We start from the raw sequence: 12,500 nt of genomic DNA on the forward strand, positions 1-12,500 counted from the left end.
AGTTTTTTCCTCTATTAACATCACCTTGTGCTCATAACAAACATTAGCCATACCACAGGGCAAGAACAGTAGCTGCTTTACAATTCTTGTGTGCAACTGGTAGATAAATTGCACTCATGATAAGTGCATCTGTAGCGTGAATCGCTAGCATACAAGAGAATTGCTTTCATACTCTCATGGCATGTAACAGAGTTAATCTCTTCAAGACTAATGTTCACTGAAGCGCGGCTGCACTTTACTGTGATACACTTGAGGTTTTTTTCTATTTTGACCTATTCTTATTCAGTAGATTATATTAAAATCGTGAATGAAGTTGTTCATAATCGCATCCTTACAAGATCTCATGAAGTTCATTACACTTCAATAAACACGCAGCCACAAAGGAGTTAACAGTATACGAACATGTGGGTTATTTAACTGAGCGGTGCATAATTTTTTGGGCCACCAATTGACGTACAAATTAGACTATAAATGAACTATCTGTCAACTCTTGATGGACTCACACAATGTGTCATTTTCACCCACGCCCAGAAATATGATTTATTCTAGTAGCGCACTTGAGATATCTGAAAAGACTGCACACCAAACACAAACACCTGATCCCACATATAACACCCAGACCTTACCGTACAAACTATTTACCTTCTACGCTTCTCCCTCGCGCGTTATACACCAGAAATCGTGTATAATAAAATGAATGTCGCCCAAAATATTCACTATTACACGCGGGAAGTGAAATCATCTCACTTCTCGTAGGAAGTACACACACACTTCACACGAATAAAAAAAGTCCACATGAACGAACATTTACATATGTGTTTTCTTCTACTAAAATTCACTTCATTTCTAACTTTCTCCCATACTGCATCCTCTCATTTCAGATCACCTATCACTAAAAAAAAAAAAAAAAAAAAAAAAAAAAAATCTGTGTTTCTACCTTTTTCAACAACTATGTCTTCAGCTACTTTCCCGCTTTCGTTGCAGGTCCCGATCTCTAGTTTCCTGCTATTTGCCTCCTGAGCAACAATACAAGATTCAATGAATATCCCATATAAAGTGCTCAATGGTGATAGGCCCCTTTTATACACGATTAACCTTTCATTTTTCTGCAGGCTTTACTCCCTCGTCCACAAAAACCGATCCCGCGGAAGAGGATGGTCAAACCTAGGTAGTCCATAGTACATAGTTCATTCCTGTGGGTCCTTTCCCGTGGGATTCACAAGTTCCGAAGTCGGGGAGGGACCTAGGAAAGAAATTACACAAGCTCCGAAGTCGGGGGAGAGACCTATTCGAAAAGAATTCCATTCTTGTACTCGCGTGCCAGAAGGGTGAAATGGTCAGACGAGTGTTTATATTTAACTTCCTTTGCTACAAAGAGGGGATGCCACAGAATTGAATAAAATAGACTGGCGACAACCAGAATAAAAGAAAAAATACCATCGCCCTGTGTGGAAGAGAGGCTACAGGCCTTTTGCTACATTTGGAGATGTTTTGGAGTTACAAGGAGTAGCTTGACAATAACAATGGCAAATGTTAACCGATAAGGAGAGTTTATACGCTTTATAGGCATCAGTTAAACCCGTACACAATTGATACATATTCAACCAATTTCATATTCTACGTTTGTGTGTGTGTGTGTGTGTGTGTGTGTGTGTGTGTGTGTGTGTGTGTGTGTGTGTGTGTGTGTGTGTGTGTGTGTGTGTGTGTGTGTGTGTGTGTGTGTGTGTGTGTGTGTGTGTGTGTGTGTGTGTGTGTGTGTGTGTGTGTGTGTGTGTGTGTGTGTGAGTGTGTGTGTGTGTGTGTGTGTGTGTGTGTGTGTGTGTGTGTGTGTGTGTGAGTGTGTGTGTGTGTGTGTGTGTGTGTGTGTGTGTGTGTGTGTATGTGTGTGTGTGTGTGATTAACTTTGGTCTTTGGATCACGTGTTGGACTCGTGATCGACAGCTATTTCCCTCCCGGAAGATAGCTCAGAGCTCGTATGACCGATCTATGGGTAATGCTATGACCTTACACGCACACACACACACACACCCAACTCCCCACTCACGTGAGTTGGAGTAACGACTCGAAGCGCAGCGATAATGAAATAATTTCAGCCCTGGGTAGGATTTAAACCAGGTACCGCCGGTACCGCCATACTGATAGTCTGGGACTCTACCAACCGCGTCACCGAGAGAGAGAGAGAGAGAGTGTGTGTGTGTGTGTGTGTGTGTGTGTGTGTGTGTGTGTGTGTGTGTGTGTGTGTGTGTGTGTGTGTGTGTGTGTGTGTGTGTGTGTGTGTGTGTGTATTTACCTAGTTGTATTTACCTAGTTGTATTTTACGGGAAGGGGAGCTATGCTCGTGGGGTCCCGTCTTCATATCTCATTTTATCTAAACTATTTTTAAATTCATGTATTGTTTTTGCACACACCACTTTCTCATCTAACTTGTTCCAACTGTTTATTACTCTGTGAGGAAAGCTGTTCTTTTTCAAGTCTCTTCTATAGCTGTCTTTTTTTATTTTCTTTCCGTGTCCTCTTGTATTTCTGTCATCCCATTTTATCAGATTCTCTCTGTCAGTAATTTCTATGCCTTTCATGATTCTGTAAATAGCTATCAAATCTCCTCTCTCTCTTCTTTGCTCTAGTGTCTGTAGTTCAATTTTTTCTAGTCTCTCTTCATATGATAGTTTTGAGAGTGTTGGTGCCAGTTTTGTAATTGCCCTTTGTATTCTTTCAAGTTTTTTTTTATACATTTTTTTGTACTTGGTGACCATATCGTTGCTGCATATTCCAATCTTGGTCTTATCAGGGTGATTAGGATTTTCTTCACCATTTCTTCATCCAGGTATGTAAATGCAACTTTGATTGTTCTTATTAAATTATAAATTTCTCCAAAAATCTTATTTATATGTTTCTCAGGTGACATATTATTCATAACAATGACTCCCAGGTCCTTCTCATTTTCTACTTTTTTTATTCCTTCTTCTCCCAATTTATATGCTCCTGTTATTCTGGTTTTGCTTTTTCCAAATTCCATTATACTACACTTTTTTGTATTGAACTCCATCTCCCACTTCCTACTCCATTCCTGTACTATATTTAGATCTCTCTGTAGTGATTCACAATCTTCTTCAGTTTTCACTCTTTTCAGTAGTTTTGCATCATCTGCAAAGAAGCTCATATAGCTTTCTATTCCTTCATCCATATCATTAATATATATAGCAAACATTATTGGGGCCAGAACTGTTCCCTGCGGAACACCGCTTATTACTTCATCCCATTTTGAGTGCTGGTTTCTTATCACTACTATCATTTTTCTTTCTTGCAAAAAGTCTTCCATCCTCCTTCAGTTTCTAATTTCTTAAGCAACTTCTTATGTGGTACTTTGTCAAAAGCTTTCTTTAGGTCTAGAAATGCACAGTCCGCCCATCCATCTCTTTCTTGTATTATATCTATTAGCCTTGAATAGAAACATATTAAATTGGTGACGCATGATCGTCCTTGTCTGAATCCAAATTGCCTTGGATTTAACACTTTGTTTTTTTTCTAAATATTTTACCCATCTACTTTTGATAATTCTTTCACAAATTTTTGCTATTGTACTTGTTAGAGAGACTGGTCTATAGTTGGTAGGTTCTTCTTTATTTCCTCCTTTATATATAGGTACTATATTTGCTTTTTTCCAATCTTCTGGAACTTTTCCTTCTTTCAAGGAACTGTTTAGTATGCTATGTATTTTGTCTGCCAGTTCATTCCTGCATTCTTTCAGAATCCAGTTTGCTATATCATCTGGTCCATGCGATTTTCTGACATCAAGATTACTCAAGTGTGTCAATATTTCATTCTTTGTTACTTCTATTTCTTCCATAGGGGGGACTTTCTCTTTCCATTCGATCTCTTCAGGTTGTATGTTCTCCCTTGTAAACACTGATTTAAAATGTTTATTCATAATTTCCGTCATTTCTATTTCCTCAGTGTATTCAACTCCCTCCTGTCTTAATTTTTCCAAGTCTTGTTTGTTTTTCAGTTTATTGTTTACAAATCTGTAGAATAGTTTTGGTTGATCTTTACATTTTTCTATGACATCTTTTTCATATTTTCTCTTTTCCTCTCTGCACGTTTGTACATATTCATTTCTATAACCGGTATATATTTTCCATTTTTCAGGTCTTCTGTCTTTTTTCCATCTGGTCCAGGCTTCGTCTCTTTTGTCTTTTAACTCTTTACAACTTTTGTTGTACCAGCACTTACATATTCTTTTTCTTGTTTTTGTCTTGGGACATACTTTTCCACTCCTTTTTTGTAAATTTTTGTCAAAATATTCCATTTCTCTTCCACTGTTGTTTCTTCTTTGTATATTTCTTCCCAGTTTTCTTGTTGAAAGAATTCTCTTATTTTATCAAAGTTTGTTTTTTCATACATCATTCTTCCTTTTCTATATTGCTAATTTCTTTTCATATATTTTTCTTCATTAAGTTCCAGTTCAATCAATATGTGGTCACTTTTACTTATTGGTGTTTTATATTCAATCTTGTCCACTATTCTAGGTTCAGATGTAATTATTAAGTCTAGTCTCGATGGTTCTTCTTCATTTCTATACCTGGTGTTCTCCTGTATCCATTGTGTCATTGTATGGTCAGTAATCATCTCAAGTAGAGCGTTTCCCCATGAGCCGTCTCCACCCTTTACTGTCATCTCTTCCCAGCAGATTTCTTTGCAATTAAAGTCGCCCATTATAACTATTCTTCCTCCATCTTCCATTATTTTATTTAATGTTATCTTTGTGTCCTCTAACATACTTTTATGTTCACTCTCCTCCCATGAGGCTGTTTTTGGAGGCACATAATTTATCACAAATTTTCTGCTCTTCTTATCTCTGTCTTCCACTTCTATCATAATCATCTCTACTGTATTCTTTCCATATATGACACCCTTCACGTTTATATCCTTCTTAGTCAGGAACATAACTCCACCCCCTTGCTTTTTCTCTCTGTTTTTAATCCAATAATTATATGCATCATGTCCTACACTGTTGGGTGGTAGTGGGCCTTTTAATTTTGTTTCTACAATTCCCATTATGTCTGGTTCTTTTTCTTTCAAATAATCATTCAGCTCATTCAATCCTGTTATTAATCCATCTATATTTGTGTAAGACACTCTTAGTTTTCTGTCACTTCCATTGTGTTCTCTGTTTCCCTTTTGTTTTTCTCTTGTATGTCGAACTGCCTTAGTTTCATATTCACTACTCTCCAATAGAATCTCTCTTTCTCTGACTCCGTTCTGCTCTCGTTTTTTTTCTTAGCTTCAAGTCTTTTCTGCTTTTCTTCCTCTCTTTCCTCTTTATTCATTTCCCTTTTTATCCATACCTTTTTATATTGTTCACTTGTTGCTAGTTTCCCTGTTTTGGATAAGATATTCTCTGCCGTCGTTTGTGACCTGAATTTAATCTTAATTGGTCTGGTCTTATCTGTACTATACTTTCCGAGCCTGAATTTTTCCTCAATTTCCTTCATAATTTCTGGTTCATCTTCCTGAACTAATTTTAGTAAACTGCTTACTTTTTCATTTTCCTCATTGGTTCTTGAGGTTCTATCTGGGTTATGTTTCTCTTCCATTCCTAATATAATTATACATTTCTTTTTGTCAGCTAAGTCTCTTACTATATTCTCCTTCTGTCTCATCACTTTAATAACTGAGTCTTCAGTTTGTTCTCTCATTTGCTGTTTAATTATATCAGTAAATGCAACTTTACTGTTTTCTTTTATCGACTTCCATCCCTCTCTGTTTTCTTTACTATTCCTCTTCAATTCCTCATTCTCCACCTTTACTTCTTTTAACTGTCTTTTCAGGTTTTCTATTTCATCAGTTAAGTTTTTGTTCGCCTTCTCTAGTTTTTCCAATTTTTCAACCCTTTGTAGAATGTTGTTAACATGACCGAACCTACGCTCCAAGTCCTCGATCATCTTATCGACCTTCTCTTCTAGTCTTGTCAGTCGGGGGGGGGGGTTGTGTCCCCCCCCACCCTCTTTAAATCCCTGGAAAATATTCTCATCACTTTCTACTGTATTGCTCTTATCTATACTTCTAATCTTTACATTTTTATTAGACATTTCATCGTCGCTCAGCTGATCGGGGGGTCGTTTGTTTACCTTTCGCCTGTCTGCCTGGGCCAAGTCTACTCCTTCCTCATTTCCTTCCATTTCCCCAGCAATCCCTCCCCTTCTCCTCTTTCCCTACTTTCCCACTACCCCACGAGCAATTTTCCCCCACCCTGCAAATACAATAGGCACTTCTCTTTGCTTTGGGATCCACGAAACTTCAATTTTCTTCAGAACGTCTTCTATGCCGTCCGTTCGTTGAAGTGTGTGTGTGTGTGTGTGTGTGTGTGTGTGTGTGTGTGTGTGTGTGTGTGTGTGTGTGTGTGTGTGTGTGTGTGTGTGTGTGTGTGTGTGTGTGTGTGTGTGTGTGTGTGTGTGTGTGTGTGTGTGTGTGTGTGTGTGTGTGTGTGTGTGTTTGTGTGTGTGTGTGTGTGTGCTGGTGTCGATGGCAAGGTGTTGGTGTATGTGTACAAGATGTACAAGCGTGGCAGAAAATTGGAGGTGAAACCTAAAGGAGTGAGGTTAGAGGAAGTGGATAGTTTTAAGTATTATGAGTCACATGTAGCAAGGCATGGAGGAGTGAGGGACGGAGGTAAGCTTTAGAATGGTGGAAATAAGTAAATGTTTTGGGGGATCAGAAAGTCTCACGAGAAATAGGTACCTAGGAATGGATGCAAAAAGAAGATTATGTGAAGGGGTGATTGTGGCAACGACATTGTGGGACAGAGCCTTGGAATTTGAGGGAGGCAGGATGGAGAAATTTTAATGCGTTTGAGATGAAGTGATTGAAAAGTTGGTGGCGTTACGAGGATAGATAGAGTGATAAATGAGGAAGTGAAGAGGAGAGTGGACGTGGAAATGGAGCTGGCAAGTTCAAATCTTTGGGGCAGATAAGAATAAATAAATAAATAGATAAATAAATAAATAAATAAATAGATAAATAAATAAATAAATAAAATAAATTTAATAGAATTAAACAAAATAAAAGATTCACATGCAAATGTACACATGTCTGTTCGCCTATTATCTTAATTTGTGAAAGAACATAACACGCGCTCGTACACACAAACAAACCCAACCCGTCACTTTCCTGCCCCACAAACATACTTTACTTTTTCATGAAAGCCATGCTTGAAACTCATTCTAAAGTTCCTCACCAAAATGGGGGTTGTCTATGGTATAATCCGAAAGAACGCTGCAAATTATGTTAATATTTAGGAGAAAACCTCATAAATAAATAGACTTCTTTCTTAAACGGTCCCTTCCCAAACCTCGGAATCCTTGCACTAACCTCATCTAACTTTGTTTAACATTTTGCCATATGAAATGTACGGACAACAACAAAATATCCGTTAAAAAAAACTCAGGATGTCCATCGAAGTCTTCAGAGTCGAGGAAGGGACTCGTTTAGAAAGAATTCTGTAGTTGCGAACCGCATACTAAAGACGGGGAAAACCCTGGCTTCGTCCGGCGGTTTTCCGACTTCCCTCCCCCCATTTCCTTCTAACCTGGGCTTCTTTCTTCCCCTCTAGAATCCGTATAATGGGATTTTCCGTCTTTTGATAACATTCATATCCTGTATATAAGCGTGACACAATATTTATCACCGGTGATTCCATCAATGTTGACCACATATCCTACACTCACTGTATAAATATTAGGCTGACAATACTTCAGTGACTTTGGTTATATCCCTACGGACCAGAGGCACGAAGCATTATTTTATGGTTGGATACTAATCGTACAATAAATAAATAAATCTAAAATAAATATAAGTTTTAATATCCCTCCGTTCTGCTAAGCTTCTTGAACTCTTCGGTGCTGTACAAATAGGTATAGATAGATTAAGTCAATGAATAAATAAATAAGTTAATTAACTGATTAATTTATCAATGAATGTACTATATAATAAATTAATTGATAAATAAATATATAGATAAGTTGCATGATCAATAAATAAACAAATGAAATGTGAATAGGTTAATCAATCAACAAATAAATGTATAAATGAATGAATAGATAAATAGATAAACAAATATAGAAATAGATATATGAATATATATATAGATAAGTACATAAAAAAGTAAATAAACATGATAATTAATTGATTTGTTAATAGATGAATATATAGAAAATAAATAAATCAATGTCAACACGACGCTCGATCCGGTTGGTGGTGGTGTGTGTTCGTTTGTGCGTGTGATGCTCCATCCTCTCGACGCCAAACAGACTCACTTCCTCTTCGTTCGCGTATTCCCTGGATCACTATCTCCGTGTCGTTCAATGAAAAAGCTCATCCTTGGTTCAGACCTGCTGTATCTGTGAGAGAAGTACTCGAAAACCCGACGGTGTTGTTCATATGTGAGTTTGCAGAGGCTTCTGTGTCCTACCCCCAAGACAGTTTCAGTTGTTGTGTACGAATCTTCCGACCGCGAGATGTCGGGACGGGTCGAGGTGTAGTGTAGACTCAGTTGTCAGGTGGACGAGGAGTGAAACAGTCAGTAGGCAGGAAGACCTCTAAGTCTGGACGTAAGGTCTTCAAACTTGATTCACCTGACGTGCTAATTAACAGTAGTATATTCTTTATGAGTGCTGACTAGCATTATTATTATTTTTTAATAAGTGGGTGACGTTTCAAATACGCATTTTACATAGAAACGTTGATTATTTCAAGGGACCGTTGTTGCCTGGTTTTAGTGAACGACGAGTGAGAAGATTCTACCGTACCTGAGTTGAAATCAAGGTGAGTAGTTTTCAAGCCTTACGTCCAAATGTATGCCATTGACACCACCCAGCGTTTCTATCTTATGGAAACACTATCGCGCCCAAAAGATAAGAAAATTTAAATTCAAGAAGTTAAAGCAATTTTCTTGATTCTATTCTTTCTTGTTTGTTTATGTTTTGCCATAAATGAATGCTGCATAACTGAGACATAATACCGATTAAATATAGATAATGTAATCGATATCACATACGAAGCATATCATATATAAACAGTTTTGTTCAAATACAACAGTTTGCCAAAAATATGTATTGAATTTATCAAATCTGAGTACAAATACCTATATTAAGTCATTATAGTGTAGAACATATTACATATATCTTCTTACTGAACCTCACAAAATGAAAGTTAAACTCTAAATTACCTTCAAACTCGCTTAAACGTGCTTGTTCCAATTTGGTAAGCATCTGAAATAACGACCCAGACAAGTCAAAGACAAAGATCTTGTTAAGATTTTCACAATAGCTACTTATTTTCGTTTCTCGAAAAAAAATCGTGAATAGATGGACTATTTATTGATTTTATAAGAAAATGCTCGTATAGGTCCTGTTATTCGTAACCGAGTCAACTCGTAATCAAGTTAATTCCTGCGCTTAACTCAACGAGTAGGCATGTATTGAGCGCTAAACCTATTGGTAGTTTTTGGGCTCGCGCTAAAGACTGACAAGTGATTCAGAATGACATGACCGACAAGCAGCATGTGAATTGATATAATGTTTGTTTTTGTGGTGACAATTATTTCTGCTATGTCATATATGAAAGTTGTCACTCACAATTTTTTTTTCTGCCGACAAGTAAACCCTGTATCAAACTGCCGATTAATGACCAGCACTACTTGATAATAGCAGTGTGAAGAGTGATTATTTTGTAAATATTTGAATGTTTTGTGGTCCTCTGCTAACAATTTTGTATCAACTAAAGTATCTGTTTACAGATTATGATGTTCTATAATTTGTCTAAATTTAGGACGGAGATTTTTGGCGATACATAGCATGTGCCTTCCACATCGACAACTTTCTAAAAAATAGATAAATTAATTAATTAAAATATAAACTGAATACACCAGGTAGGAATAATTCCCGGTGCCCCTTACATCGATGATTTTTTGACTGAAAAAGAAAAGATAAGAAAAAATTAAGACTTGATCGATTGTACAAAATTTAAACATTTTATTGATTCAAATAACATAGCATATATACAAGTACAAAATACATACGATCATTTTCAAAGAAAGACACAAAACCAACAACTTAGAATATTGGTTCAAATAACATGGCATATATATAAATACAAAAATACATAGAAACTTAAAGTGAGGGCATAACTATAACCAGACGCAACGAAGATAAGTCAGTTAGGCGGTATCAAAGGCTTTAACAGGGGTGATGCAAACAAGGTCATCACATTAAAACAGCAGGGCAGGACTCGCAGTAATGATTATAAACAGGAAAAAAATTAGATTTAAAAAGTAAATAGGCAAGAATTGGTTTACTAATAGGGTGGTCGACGAATGGAATAAACTTAGTAACCATGTAGTAAGCGCTGAAACTATCAGTTGTTTTAAGAAACGATTAGACAACTTTATGGATGGGGATGACAGGTGGTGATGGATACGGAGCTGCCTAGTGTAGGCCTAATGGTCTCTTGCAGTCTCCTTCATTCTTATGTTCTTATGTACCCTACCTGGCTGGGATTGTGGGTCGGGACAATTCGGCTAAATCCCATCATGTCCCCATGTCTTGGAGACGATGAGATGATCACAATTACAGTAAATTAAGAATAGAAAACAAAACTTTAGAGAAAGTATTATGCTACTCAAACGAACAGGGCAGAAATCGCGACAAATGCGACTTTCTTTAAAGAAGTACTGTCAATAGTAAGATAACCGCATAACAGGCTGTCACAATATAACAATTATCATCTCAAGGGCGTTTCTGTTGTGCTTAGTTCGCCAACATAAAAGTCTGATAAACCACTCCTATGTTTAGAATTTTCTATCTTCTCAGTGCAATTTATTTTTCCTTAGATTGTCTTTTAAATTTACTTTTTAAAGTAACGCAAATATAAGCCATGCGAGGGAAAGCGTATGAATTAAAATGACCAAGATTGTAATTTCCATCATATCAGCTGCCAACACGTCTAATAATTGCTCGTATAACAAAATATCACTATAATTCTATATTAATATCTCTAAATTGTCCCCGACGTTTAGCAGTAATGATCAAAACTGCGCTGCATTCTTTTCAGTCTGTTCGTTCTTTTTGCATATCTTGATCGTTTCGTTCATCAGGCTTCTCTGCTACGTTAAGTGTCCTAGTTATTTCTAATTTCTCGTCCTTAAATGTAATGTAGATGTCTGGTTTTTGCCTGAGGTAATTCATAATTGAGTTGCCCTTTTACCTCTGTCTTCGAACTTTAAACCATGGTAATCACGTGATGATTTTGCATCCAGGGAATCAGCTCAAGGTTTCATTTTCCATGGAGAAGCTGTCGGATGTCTCAATTGCAAGCGGACGATTCCGTCGAGTTTTTCAACAAGGTTAATTAATTTCTGTACTCTCTATTTCATAACTTCAAAATGTATCTCACAGATTCGCAATTATTTGTCCATCATAACGGTTCGGTACTGCCGTTCGTCTTGTAATGAAAATGTGGTCTCGTTTTGCTGGTTTCAATTTCTCCGTGAAATTGCCCATGAACCCTGGAAATTGTCGTATTCAGTTTCAATTTGGGTGGGAATGAAATAGGTAGGAGTGAGTATTTGGCTTTTGATTTGGCTACTTCCCTTGTGAGTGTGGGGGGGGGGAATCTTAGTATATACTCGTAGATATATGTATAACGCGCGCTATGTTACAACAGTCTACCATATCCTTAAGTTTATTCGGTATTTCAGAACATTCATCCTTGCATTGATGTAATTCATTTTTATAAAATCATGGCATACTACATTTCACTGCTCTTGCTCCCCACACAGTCCGAATAGTGTTCTTCCGTATCGGTTGCCAGTTTCATCTTTACTCCATTTCTTTCCTTAATTCGGCTCTGATATTGTGCCAACAAAGTCTTGCTGCTTTACCAACTATTTTTTTGAAACGTAGGTTTAGGTTTTGATTTTCTCGTTATTTTAATTTCATTCTTTTTCTTAAAAGAGAAGGATCTTGCCACGTTTTGAATATCAAAACGTACATCATTACTGGCATCTTATTACAATGACTGGGTATATATATTGTATAATATGTACAGGAATTCTGCTCCGTGCTTTGTAATAGGTTCGAATATATATTTTTTTGTGTGTGGCTAGGAAACCATTTTCTCGGTATCTATTATTCGTAAGTCTCCAGCGATATCTTATCGTTGCCACTCAACATAGCATTATAGAAACATCAAAACACTATAAATCTTTCAGCAGTGTTTCATTCACACAACTTGCAAATAGAAATACATTTTATTTAGGGGATTGGGGAAGCCTTTAGTTTGAACCCATATGGATGATGTATTCTAAAAAAGGGATTTTTTTTCTTCAATTATCTGTGGAATTACCAACACACACACCTACATACCATTCCACAAATCTTCACGGTATAAGTTCTCATCTGGGTGATGTTGAATATGTGACATATGCAAATACAACTCTTAGATAA

At 36.9% G+C, this 12,500-nt stretch overlaps 1 protein-coding gene across 3 annotated transcripts in view; it reads left to right on the forward strand.

The window, feature by feature from the left end:
• The first annotated feature begins 8,358 nt into the window (after positions 1 to 8,358).
• The window catches only part of LOC143021917 (putative transporter YutK), a 62,050-nt gene continuing 57,908 nt past the window's right edge, over positions 8,359 to 12,500 (forward strand). The window contains exons 1-2 of one of the 3 annotated variants that reach the window (XM_076179776.1): positions 8,359 to 8,438; positions 8,752 to 8,820. The gene's annotated coding sequence lies outside the window, so the exon portion shown is untranslated. Of the gene's footprint in view, positions 8,439 to 8,525; positions 8,821 to 12,500 lie in introns of those variants that run through there. The other 2 variants (XM_076179775.1, XM_076179774.1) reach the window with 2 other exon arrangements.

This window comes from Oratosquilla oratoria, chromosome 43 (assembly GCF_046742065.1).
Source record: "Oratosquilla oratoria isolate Oo_2021 chromosome 43, ASM4674206v1, whole genome shotgun sequence".
NCBI lineage: Eukaryota > Metazoa > Arthropoda > Malacostraca > Stomatopoda > Squillidae > Oratosquilla > Oratosquilla oratoria.